This window comes from Leopardus geoffroyi, chromosome A3 (genome assembly GCF_018350155.1).
Source record: "Leopardus geoffroyi isolate Oge1 chromosome A3, O.geoffroyi_Oge1_pat1.0, whole genome shotgun sequence".
Taxonomy (NCBI): domain Eukaryota; kingdom Metazoa; phylum Chordata; class Mammalia; order Carnivora; family Felidae; genus Leopardus; species Leopardus geoffroyi.
In genome coordinates this window covers 16,715,412-16,727,448 of record NC_059336.1, presented here as the reverse complement: position 1 = coordinate 16,727,448, position 12,037 = coordinate 16,715,412, and the positions used below count along the sequence as shown (strand labels likewise).

Below are 12,037 nucleotides of genomic sequence, written 5' to 3'. Positions count from 1 at the left end.
TGCAGAGCTCAGTCTTCCCACTGACACTCAGTTGAAGGGACCTCCCACTCACTCTACTCCCTTTGCGTCCCTGGGGGCCCTGCCAACCCAGTGCCCAGTGTGTGCAGACATGATGCCGAGAGCTGGTATTCATCATCTCTTCTGTCTTCACGGCAAGCCCCAATGCCTAGAACAGTGCCTGGCACAGAGAGGCTGCTCAGTCTCTGTTGTTGAGGAATGGATGGTCCTTCTCTGGTGCTACAGCTATTGTCCCCATTCTACAGATGAGGAATTGAAGCTCAGAGATGTTAAGTGACTTGCCCAAGCCCTGAAGACCGTGAGCAGAGGAGCTGGGCCGCCCACACTCCTGCATGGCACTATCTCTCAGTACCCCCCACTTATCAGCCTCCCTGTCTTTGTTCATGTCGTGTTTCTGCCTGGTAACCCCTTCTTGTGTCCTGCAAGGCCTAGCTCAAAGGCCACCTTGACCGTGATGTTTTGAGAAAGCCACCTCTAAACTAGATCCTTGGGTATGTCAAAGCCCAAAGATAGGACCCTCACAACTTGCTGTTGAGTCTGGGCAGAGCTGCTTCTGGGCTCGGTGTCTGTCTGTTCACCACTCTCCCCACAATGCCTGGCGTAGGGAAGGTATTTGGCAGCCTTTAGTTGAATAAAAGAAACTTTAGAACCCAGATAGTCCTGGAAATCCTGTTGGGTCAGTTGCCAGGTTTCTGAGATCCTGGGAGCTCCCCTGGCCAAAGCTGAATCCTGCTCCCATCCACCCCAGCTCACATTTTTGTGTGTGTGTGTGTGTGTGTGTGTGTGTGTGTGTGTGTGTGTGTATGTGTGCACATTCATCTGCAAATGCATGTGTGCATGGCCTCTTTGAGGGGGATTTGCTCTACAAGGGTCTGGGGCTACATATGTGTGTGCTTATGCACTGGGCTGAGGGAGAAGGGGGTGTGCACAAGGCTTTGAGGGTATCTCTTCTCTAGAGGGGCGTGTGTCTAGATGTGTGTGTGTGTTTCATATGCATGTGTGAGACTGTGCGTCAGTGTGTGCACTCCTGGTCTTGATGTAGGATGTGTGTGTGTGCGCGTGCGTGTGTGATATGAGGGAGTGTGCTGCAGGGAGATGTGGTATAAATATGTGTGTAAGGCATGTGGCTGGGGATGTATGGGTGGATGCATGGGGAGAGGGGTGTATGCATTCAGGGGCTGCTGCATTTACCAGGCAGAGGCAGAAGGGGCCCACAGAAGATGGGTTGTATTTTCAGTTCAAGGCTTCTGGCTAACCTGCAACCACAGAGAGAAGACTCTGCCATCAGACTGTCTTCTGGATCATAAAATGGGAGAGAGCTGGAAACAGCTTTGGAAGTCACCTTGTTCTATCCCTTCTGTTGCACCTCATGAAAAACAGAGAGGGGAAGCAACCTCCGGAGGTCACACAGCGTACTCAGGATGAAGCTGGAACTTGGACTTGTATCTGGGTCTGGGCTCCCTCATGCCCCCAGGCTGCTGCCAGGTCCCTGGGGAGGAAGGAGAGGGTTAACCACAGAGTAATTAATATCAGGCACCAGAGTATTCTACAATTCCATTCCCACTTTAATTAGGGGAACTTTTTTTTTTTTTTAATAGAAGTCTTTGTTGTGTCAATTAGTTGATTGACTATCACTGGTTTCTAGGTTAGGGAAACTTGATCTGCAGTGAATGAATTTGTTTATCAGGGAAAAGGAGCCAGGGGATGGAAAAAGAAATTCAATTAAGTGTCAGGCTGCTGAGTGACAGGTTGCATTTGATAGGACTTTTAGCTTAATTGCTTGTATTTCATTAAGAGATTTATTTATCAAGAGAATTCTTCATGTTAAAATCTCAGGCACTGTCTGAGTGGCTTCTGGCTATTTTTCTGCATTGATTGAGGACGCGAAAATGTGGACCTGAAGAATTACCTGGGGCCTCAGAAACATTCTTGTGTCTAAGACCCTCTGAGCCTGGCTGCTGGGGCTGGCAGTCCCCTCATCCTTCCCATCCCAAAGTTACATTCAGAGTTTGGAAAGGGTCTGCATTTCTCTGAGGAGAAGTATGCATACTTCTCTTAGATTTTCAAAGGGATATGAGTCCCAAAGAAAGTAACACCCAATAGGTTGACAACCTTTTGTTCTTTGCTGCTTCCCCCCACAAACCAGGTTTTATTTCACCCACATTTGTAAAATGGTACATGAAGGCAGTTCTAGAAACTAAATATTACTAAGTAGTAAATGACTTTCAAAATAAGTATTGTTAAGAATAAAGTCATCCCTATAAGATTTAATTTAGTTAGAGAAATGATTACTACCAGTTGTTTTCAGAATGTCAGAAAGGCCCCCCAAAATGGATGCATTCTAAATCAAATGGGTCTTGCTGTCCTAGAAGTAAATAAATCATATGTGATGTGACTCATGCAAGCGGTTTTTCCCGAAGTCCTCCTGCTCCTGCTCCTGAGAATTGCCCAATGTGTAATTTATAATAGTTGTAGGGAGTGATCACATTGTATTATAAATGAGAAAACCAAGGCTCAGAGAACGCAAAAGGTTTTTCTAAGGACGCAGAGCCAGCCAGGGGCAGAACCAAGATGAGTACATGTTCCTCTTGCTGTTTTTCCAACAATCTGGCTTTCTGTAGGGCTAGATTGCTGGGCTTAAGGCGGGGCTTAAGGCCTGCAGGGGACAGTTCAGCTGGTCGCTCCTTCTTTTCCTTCTGCTCTATCAAGGCAAGAGAGCAGAGTGGTTAGGACTGAGATCACCTGGACCTCCTGCTTACTAGGTGACCTTGGATACCTGCCTCCTCCCTTCTGATAAACTGATGATAATAAGATTATCTGTCTCACTGGTTTGTTGGGAGGATTCAATGGGGCATTCCATGCAAGGTGCTTGGACTGTATTCATTACACAGTAAATGCTTAATAAATATTAGCCTTAATTATTGTGTTTTCCAGGTAAGATTTCGTGTGGAAAGAAAAAGTTTTCTAATTCTTAAAAATAATTGAGGACTACTGTTCTGCATTATGTGAACCCCACCCTCCACCCCACACCCCCATCCTTAAAAAGAAATAATTTACTCCAGCAAATGGGTGGATTCAGTCCTAGTCCATGATGACTGATGACTGGTGGTGAACCCAGGTCTCCTGCTCCTCAGGCTTTGCTCTCTCTGGCATTGCCTGGTTCCTGAGTATTTTTATTTTCTTCTCTAGGTGAACATTTATTTATGGTTCTCCTTCCCTCCTTCTTTCCTTCTTTCCTCCCCTTTTATTTCTCTCCATCTTCTTTCCCTCCCTCCCTCCTTTCCTCCCTCCTTCCTTCCATCCATCCATCCATTCATCCATCCAGTGGAGCACAGGAGCTGCTCGTAGACTTGTATGCACCAATTTGGCCCATGTCTTTCCAACTCTGTGTTCAGTGATGTCATCTTGGTAGCTTGAAATCAGCCATGATGGGAGTATTTACAGTATGGAAATTGGAGGACAGTACAAGTGAGGGCTTTTTTTGCTTTTTTTTGTTTTTTTTTGATAGCTGTTTTTCAGCACACCATTGCATCAATCCATCCTTCTTTCGTTCGTCCATCTCTTTGTATGTTCAGACATGGACCCACCAAGCCATTGCCCATCCAACCATCCAACCATCCAGCAAGTATTACACTTCTTGTGGGCCAGGCCCTGCACAAGATCCACTGGGAGGGCAGAATTGGTCAGAGCCTCTTCCCTTCCCTTGAAGAATTGACATTTTAGTGGAACAGACACTTTACATCTGTCTCACATTCAAGGATTGTCCTGGACATCATTTCATTTGATGACCATGGGGTTGGTATTGTTATCTCAGTGTAACAGTTGAGGAGATTAAGGCTCAGAGAGGTTAAGTGAATTGCTTGAGGTCACACAGCTGGCTGTACATTCATTTGTTTATTCCTATGACAGGGCATGATATTCCCCTTACCAACTCAGATCCAGCCAGAAAGTCAAGGTGAAAACAGATTTTCAAACCTGTCCTTCAGAAATAAGCATTCTTTAAAAAAAATAGAAAGAAAAGGAAAGAATAGGGAAAGTTATTTTTCCATCTTGCTTAGATGGGGACAGTTTTGAATTTATTTTTTCAGATTGAACAATCGTTCCTCAAATGGATAGTGATAGGTGATCTAAAAAATAATCTTTAAAAACGTCGCCGAGTTGGGCATTTCCTCCGGGTGACATAACTCACTGTGACAGAATGCATTTAAATTCACGGAAAAGAAATTGAAAGGGGTGCAGCGTGGAAGGTGTTTGTGTGGACTGCCAGGCTCTTAACCCTCTCCTTTTACCTTCCCCACCCTCTCCCCATTGCTGCAGGCCGGTGGGCGCTTCTGTCGCTGTCCCTCTCTCGCCTTCCACTCAGATCCACAGGCACAAGCCCTGAAAGCACTTCCTTTGTGGATGGCAGGTCCCAGAACAGGGCCAGCCAGTAGGCCTGGGGAGAGGGTATGGATTTCCTGATGGGCCAGAGAAAGAGGTGTTCGGACCTGTCAGAAGGTGATGCTCTCTCTTTCTCTCTGGTTCTTATCTGTTCGCATTGCATGTCTGTTCCCCCACATGGTTAATGTAGTAACAAGGAGTGGGCTTTGCTTTGGGAAGGCCAGGATGAGGCCAGATGGGGTCTGGGTCAAGGCCTTGCTGCTGAACTCAGAGCACTTGTCCACGAAATCTCCCTGGTTTGGTGGGTGGCCTCCCTCCAAGAAGCAGAGCTCCAGGGCCATGCTAGGGTTGCTGGCAACAGTTTTGACAGACAACATGGTGCTCAAGACCCTGAAGGGTCTTTGTGTGATATTTTCATTGCACTTCCCAAAGCACGTTCTGTTAGCTGTACACTGATTTCTCTTTTCCTGCCTCCTGTTTGCCATTATGGCTCTGGCAAAAGAAGGTGGAAGGTGCCATCTTGAGAAAGAAGAGGTGGATCTGGTGCAAGGCAGTGTGTTGGGCCAGGTGCTCTAGAATCAGAAGCTGAGATGGGGCCTCTGGTAAGAGCGATTTATGGCAGGGTGTTCTTGGGAGGGAAGGAGTGAGGCCAGCCTCAGCCTAACCCCACGAGGGGCTCTGGAACATGAATTGTATCACTGAGTTGGTCCCCACTTGAGACAAGGGGGCTGGCATTTGTACCCCATGCCATTTAGTCAATGGCCACTGGAAGTCACTGACTGGGGAGGAGAAGTAATCTCGAAGGTGAGGTAGATCCTGCCAGAGGCAAGTCTCCAAGAAAGGGGACGCTGTTAGCCTTAGCAGCCAACACTCACAAGATCTGGGGATTGGGGATCCTGGTCCAGCAAAGGAGATGCAGCTTGGGAATCCTCGGCTTCTATCAGAGGGAGAGCCCAACAAGACAGGAAAAGGAAGGGAGGGACTGTTGTACTTCCTGGCCCAGTAGCTTGTGGGATGGAGATGAGAAACAGAGGACAAGCAAGTATGGAGGCCCATGCGTCATGCAGGACCTGCCCTCCTTGGCCTGGAGGTAGGCTGGAGAGGCACTGAGCCCTCCTGTAGGAGACCTCTGCTCAGCTTCCTGTCTGGGGTGCCAGGAGGACATAGCTGTGTAGAAAGGCCCTTGAAGGGTGAAGAGAGCAGCAAGGTGAGGTCAGGCCGAGGGTTCAAGCCAAAAGCCTGTCACAAGACAGCTGTGGTGAGAGGTTGGGGGTTTGTAGCAAAGGCTTCTGCCAGGGGATGTCTGGGGCCATATGGTGCTGCAATGCTGATACCAGTTAAGGAGGGGCTAGAGATACTCTGAGAAGACACCAGCTCCGATGTCTGATGGAGGCCAGATGACAGGCTTAGTAACTGCTAACAGAGTATCTGGGACCAGGCTGTGTGATAGCCACCGCTGGTGTTGCACCTACCAGTCATTCACGCTCCCCCCTCCCACTGTGTGGAGTTACTGCCAGGAGGTGGCAGCCCACATAGGGACTATATTTCCCAGTTAACCTTGCGTCTGTGTCTGGCTGGTGACAAGTCCTCACCAACAGAATTTGAGTGGAAGTCATGTGTGTCACTCCTGCGTGGTAGATTTTATTTTATTTTTTATTTATTTATTTATTTTTTAATATATGAAATTTATTGCCAAATTGGTTTCCATACAACACCCAGTGCTCATCCCCAAAGGTGCCCTCCTCAATACCCATCACCCACCCTCCCCTCCCTCCCACCCCCCATCAACCCTCAGTTTGTTCTCAGATGTTAACAGTCTCTTATGCTTTGGCTCTCTCCCACTCTAACCTCTTTTTTTTTTTTCCTTCCCCTCCCCCATGGGTTTCTGTTAAGTTTCTCAGGATCCACATAAGAGTGAAACCATATGGTATCTGTCTTTCTCTGCATGGCTTATTTCACTTAGCATCACACTCTCCAGTTCCATCCAAGTTGCTACAAAAGGCCATATTTCATTTTTTCTCATTGCCACGTAGTATTCCATTGTGTATATAAACCACAATTTCTTTATCCATTCATCAGTTGATGGGCATTTAGGCTCTTTCCATAATTTGGCTATTGTTGAGAGTGCTGCTATGAATATTGGGGTACAAGTGCCCCTATGCATCAGTACTCCTGTATCCCTTGGATAAATTCCTAGCAGTGCTATTGCTGGGTCATAGGGTAGGTCTATTTTTAATTTTCTGAGGAACCTCCACACTGCTTTCCAGAGGGGCTGCACCAATTTGCATTCCCACCAACAGTGCAAGAGGGTTCCCGTTTCTCCACATCCTCTCCAGCATCTATAGTCTCCTGATTTGTTCATTTTGGCCACTCTGACTGGCGTGAGGTGATATCTGAGTGTGGTTTTGATTTGTATTTCCCTGATAAGGAGCGACGTTGAACATCTTTTCATGTGCCTGTTGGCCATCCGGATGTCTTCTTTAGAGAAGTGTCTATTCATGTTTTCTGCCCATTTCTTCACTGGGTTATTTGTTTTTCGGGTGTGGAGTTTGGTGAGCTCTTTATAGATTTTGGATACTAGCCCTTTGTCCGATATGTCATTTGCAAATATCTTTTCCCATTCCGTTGGTTGCCTTTTAGTTTTGTTGGTTGTTTCCTTTGCTGTGCAGAAGCTGTTTATCTTCATAAGGTCCCAGTAATTCACTTTTGCTTTTAATTCCCTTGCCTTTGGGGATGTGTCGAGTAAGAGATTGCTACGGCTGAGGTCAGAGAGGTCTTTTCCTGCTTTCTCCTCTAGGGTTTTGATGGTTTCCTGTCTCACATTCAGGTCCTTTATCCATTTTGAGTTTATTTTTGTGAACGGTGTGAGAAAGTGGTCTAGTTTCAACCTTCTGCATGTTGCTGTCCAGTTCTCCCAGCACCATTTGTTAAAGAGACTGTCTTTTTTCCATTGGATGTTCTTTCCTGCTTTGTCAAAGATGAGTTGGCCGTACGTTTGTGGGTCTAGTTCTGGGGTTTCTATTCTATTCCATTGGTCTATGTGTCTGTTTTTGTGCCATCCTGCGTGGTAGATTTTAAGAAGTGGATGGGAACTTCTCTCTATTCTTCCAGTGGCTAGAAGAAGACTCTGGTGGTCCAAGAGGCTGGCAGAGCCAAAACCGGGAGGAGCCTGGGTCCTTGAATCATTACATGGAGGAAAGGTCCATAGACCTTGGGAAAGGACTAGGAATTGCCTCGTTGGACTACTCTGTGAGCAATATGGGGAGAGTTGAAGCCATTGAAATTTGGGGGCTTATTTGTTACAGAAACTAGTGTTGTCCTGACCATGACAGGCCTGACCAGGCATCTCCAGCAGACCACATAATGCCTATGTCAGCACTGGCGCAGGAGCGGCTCCTCACTCACTTCCACCCTCCACTGCCACTCTCCAGGGGGCAAAAGTTCACATAGAGCTCCCTTTCAATACTCAAGTGCCATCTTGGAAAGGAGGAGGTGAGGGAAGAGATCAGAAAGACTTACTCATTAAAGAGAAACTGAGGGGTGCCTGGGTGGCTCAGTCAGTTAGGCGTCCGACTTCGGCTCAGGTCATGACCTCGCAATTCATGAGTTCGAGCCCCATGTTGGGGCTCTGTGCTGACAGCTCAGAGCCTGGAGCCTTGTTGGGATTCTGTGTCTCCCTCTTTTTGCCCCTCCCCCACTCGTGCTCTGCCTCTCTCTCAAAAATAAGTAAAAATTTAAAAAAGAGAGAAAACTGAGGTGAGAAATTGGTTAAATATTTGCTGCTCAAAGTGGTGTCCCTGGACAAGCAGTGTCAGCATCACTGGAACATATCAGAAATGCAGACTTTCAGGTCCTACTTGGGCCTCCTGAATCAGAATCTGCATTTTAAAAAGACCCCCAGGTGATTTGCGTGCACATTACAAGCTTGAGAACCTCTCCTCAGAGAAAGGTATTACATCTGAAAATGTGCCTCTTGGCTGGACAGACAGCTGAAGAGCAGACAGGGTATTCATTCATTTATTCTTATATTTATTAGTTTGTTTGTTCTTTCAATCTGTTACTATTTATTGAACATCTACTATTTTCCAGGCAATTTCCTGGAGAATCAAGGCAGATACAGACTCTACCCTCTAGGAGCTTGTCTGTTGGGAAGTAGGGAGGGGACAGACATTAAACATCATATTATATGAGTAAATATGACTATGAGAAGTAGTACAAAGAAAATGTTCAGGTCACAAAGCATAAAGTGACATGCTTCCTGACTTGGTCTGGAGGCTCAGAGAAAGCTTCTGACAAAGCAACAATTAAAGAGATCTGAAGGAGAAGTCAACCAGGTGAAGAACGGGGTCAGCCGTGTTCTAGGCAGAAGAAACAGTATGCACAAAGGCCCTGAGATAGGAAGAACCTTAGAGATCTTGAATAGTTAAAAACAACAGCGACAACCCAGTCCTTGTTTTGAACTTAAGTAAGAGAGAGGAGGGTGAGATGGGATGGAAAGGTAGAGGTAGGGGGGAGACCCTATAGGCCTTGTAGGCCAGGAGAAGGATTTTGGACTTTATCCTAAGAACACAAGGGAATTTATTTATTTATTTATTCATTCATTCATTCATTCATTCATTTGAAAGTAGGCTCCATACCCAGTATAGAGCCCAATGTGGAGCTCGAACTCATGACCCTGAGATCAAGACCTGAGCTGAGATCAGGAGTTGGATGTTTAGCCGACTGAGCCACCCAGGCACCCCAAAAGCACAAGGGAATTTAAATCCTGGCTCAGCCACTTACTAGCTGTGAGATGGTGGGCAAGTTACTGAACCCCCAGCACTCCAATTTTCTCATCTGTAAAAGAACAACACAGTGCCTATTTCATATCAGAGGGTGGTTTTTAGGATTAAATGAGTCAATATATGTAAAGGGCTTATACAGTGAATGGCAGATAAGAATTTGCAATTACCATTGAAGAGTTTTAATCAGGAGAGTCATGTGATGAGGTTTGTGCTTCAAGAAATCCCTCGCTACTGCATGAGGGAAAACTAGGCTGCAGAGGGGAAAGGCTGAAAGCAGAGTGCCAGTGAGAAGACTGTGTCACCCAGGAGCGAGATGATGGCTATCTCGACCAGGCTGGAAGCAATGGAGACAGAGGACGCATGACTAGGAATTGGTGACTTGAGGACTGTGTGCAGGGAGGGCTGAGGTGGCTGGGATAGGAGTCAGGGATGGCTGCCAGGGTGCTAAGTGGGATGGGAGTTGGTGGGTGGGAGTGCCAGGCTTTTACTGGAAGCCGATGAGTTAAATTTTGGACATGCTGAGTCTGAGATGCCCATGAGACATGAAGATGGAGATCTTGAACAAGGAGACCAGATGCTGGGGCTGCAGAAACTATTTGGGAGCTGTTAACATATGGATGGCAGTTAAACCACTGGGAAGAGATGGAAGTACTCAGAGCATGTAGCGTTTGAAGAGTTTAGATTCAAATCTCCAGCAGCTGTATGGTTTAGGGAGAGTTACTTAGCATCTCTGAGACCCAGTGTCAGCTCTGAAAAGTGAGGCTGATGATACCTGCACCAAAGAGTTGTGTGGGATGCAAATGAGATAATGTATGAGACACCTAGCACTCAGCTCAATCAGTATTAATCCCTTCTCTCGGTCTAGCCCCCCTCCTCACTCATCACACACATTCTTTTCCCACCTTGGCTTCTGAAGCAGCCTGCGCCCAGGGCACACTGCTGGCCTGCTTGTACCTGCTGCCCAAGGGCTGAGCCCAGAGTGGTTAGTGTCCAGATGGGAGCATCGTGGACCAGAAGAGACCGTCACACATGCACAGAATGAATCCTGCTGTGACATGAACACTGGCCTCTGAGCCGGTGGGACTTGATTCAAGTGTCATCTCTGCCTCCCACTTTCTTGAGGCCTCAGGTAAGTCCTTGCGCCTTCCAGAGCATCAGGCACTTCATCTGCATGGTGAGGAGATAGGTGATCCTGCTCTGTGTTAGTTTGCTAGGGCTGCTGTAACGAAGTGCCACAAACCAGGTGGCTTCAAATGACTGATATCTGCTCACAGTTCTGGGGTCTGGAAGCCTAAAATCAAGGTGTCAGCAGGGCCATGATCCTCTGATACTCTGTGTAAACTCTTTCCTTGAGTCTTTTTAGCTCCCGGTCCTTGGTGTCCCTGGCTTGTGGCTGCATGACTCTGATCTCTGCCTCTGTCCTCACAGTGGCCTTCTCCTCTGTGTGTATCTCTGTGTCTCTTCTTATAAGGACACCAGCTACCCTACTCCAGTATGCCTTCATCTTAACTAACTATATCTACAGTAACCCTGCTTCTGAACAACATCACATTTTCAATTACTGGGGTTAGGACTTCACCATATCTTTTTGGTGGGATACGTTTCAACCCCATAATACATTCCTAGTCTTTGTAGAATTTCCTCTGAATTTGTAGAAAGTGAGGAGGAAAAAAATCTCCATGGAGGAGAAAACTGGGGAATGTTAATTATATTTTTACTTGTTAGAAAACAGTTTTCTGATGGCTAGAAATACACATTCTCTCTGTTAATTATGGTCTCCTTGTGGCAGGTAATCATTGCAGGTAAAAGGGCCTTTTATTGAGAGAACAAACAGAAAGGCAAGTGCTAGACCCTGCTACCCCTGGGAAGAAAATGTTTGTGCTTAATTGGAAAAGGCAAACTTTTTCTGCCCTCTGTTCTGTCTGTCACATTCTGTCTAGCATGGGGGCAGGGCTGGGGGCAGGGTGGGGGGGACTTGTCTTTCTCCTCGCCCCTGTTAAACTGGACCACTAGACATCATTCGCCTTCTCCTGTAGAGGCAGCCATTCGCCTTTGCTGTCCTGCTTCAGGGAAAAACCACCTTTGACTGTGGGAGGCTCTGGTGCCCTCACGGCCCGTACAGCACCCTACCGGTCCACTCCATTGACAAGGTCATGTTATTGACCGTGGAGAGTGATAAGAGGCCCATATCCTAGCGCTCTTGTTGAGCCTCAAAAGTTCATGGGCCAGTTGTGCTCCTTAGTATTGTACCCAATGACTTGAAAAGTTATGTCCACATAAAAATTGTACACAAATGGTTATGGCAGTTTTATTCTTAATTGCCAAAACTCAGAAGCAACCAAAATGCTCTTTAGTGGCTGAGTAGATAGACAACCTGTGGTACATATATCTGCTCAATGAAACGTTATTCAGCAATTAATTCAGTGGTTAAAAAAAAGAGTTATCAAGCCATAAAAAGACATGAAGAAACCTAAGGCATGTTGGTAAGTTAAAGGAGTCAGTCTGGAAAGGCTACATATTGTGTGATTCCAGCTACACGACAGTCTGGAAAGGGCAAAACTATAGAGACAGGAAAAGATCAGTGATTGCCAGGGATTGGGAGGAGTGGAGGCAAGGGGGCATTTTTAGGGCAATGAAACTATTTTGTATAACACTGTAGTGGTGGGTATGTGACATCATGTGTTCGTCAAAATGCATAGAATCTTCAACACAAAGAGTGAACCCTAATTAAACTATGGAGTTTAGTCATTAATAATGCATCAGTATTGGTTTGTCAATTTTAATAAATATGCTACTCCGTGCAGGGTGTTAATAGTAGGGGCCCTGTGTGGAGGAGCGAAGGGGGTTTATGGAGC

The 12,037-nt window shown here is 46.4% G+C and overlaps 1 long non-coding RNA gene across 1 annotated transcript in view; it reads left to right on the top strand.

Annotated features, from left to right (window-relative positions):
- LOC123580181 overlaps positions 1 to 12,037 on the top strand; it is a 70,465-nt gene that overhangs the window by 32,947 nt on the left and 25,481 nt on the right. The window contains exons 3-4 of the long non-coding RNA XR_006703161.1: positions 4,336 to 4,515; positions 10,102 to 10,311. This is a non-coding gene — a long non-coding RNA (uncharacterized LOC123580181). The remainder of the gene's footprint in view (positions 1 to 4,335; positions 4,516 to 10,101; positions 10,312 to 12,037) is intronic.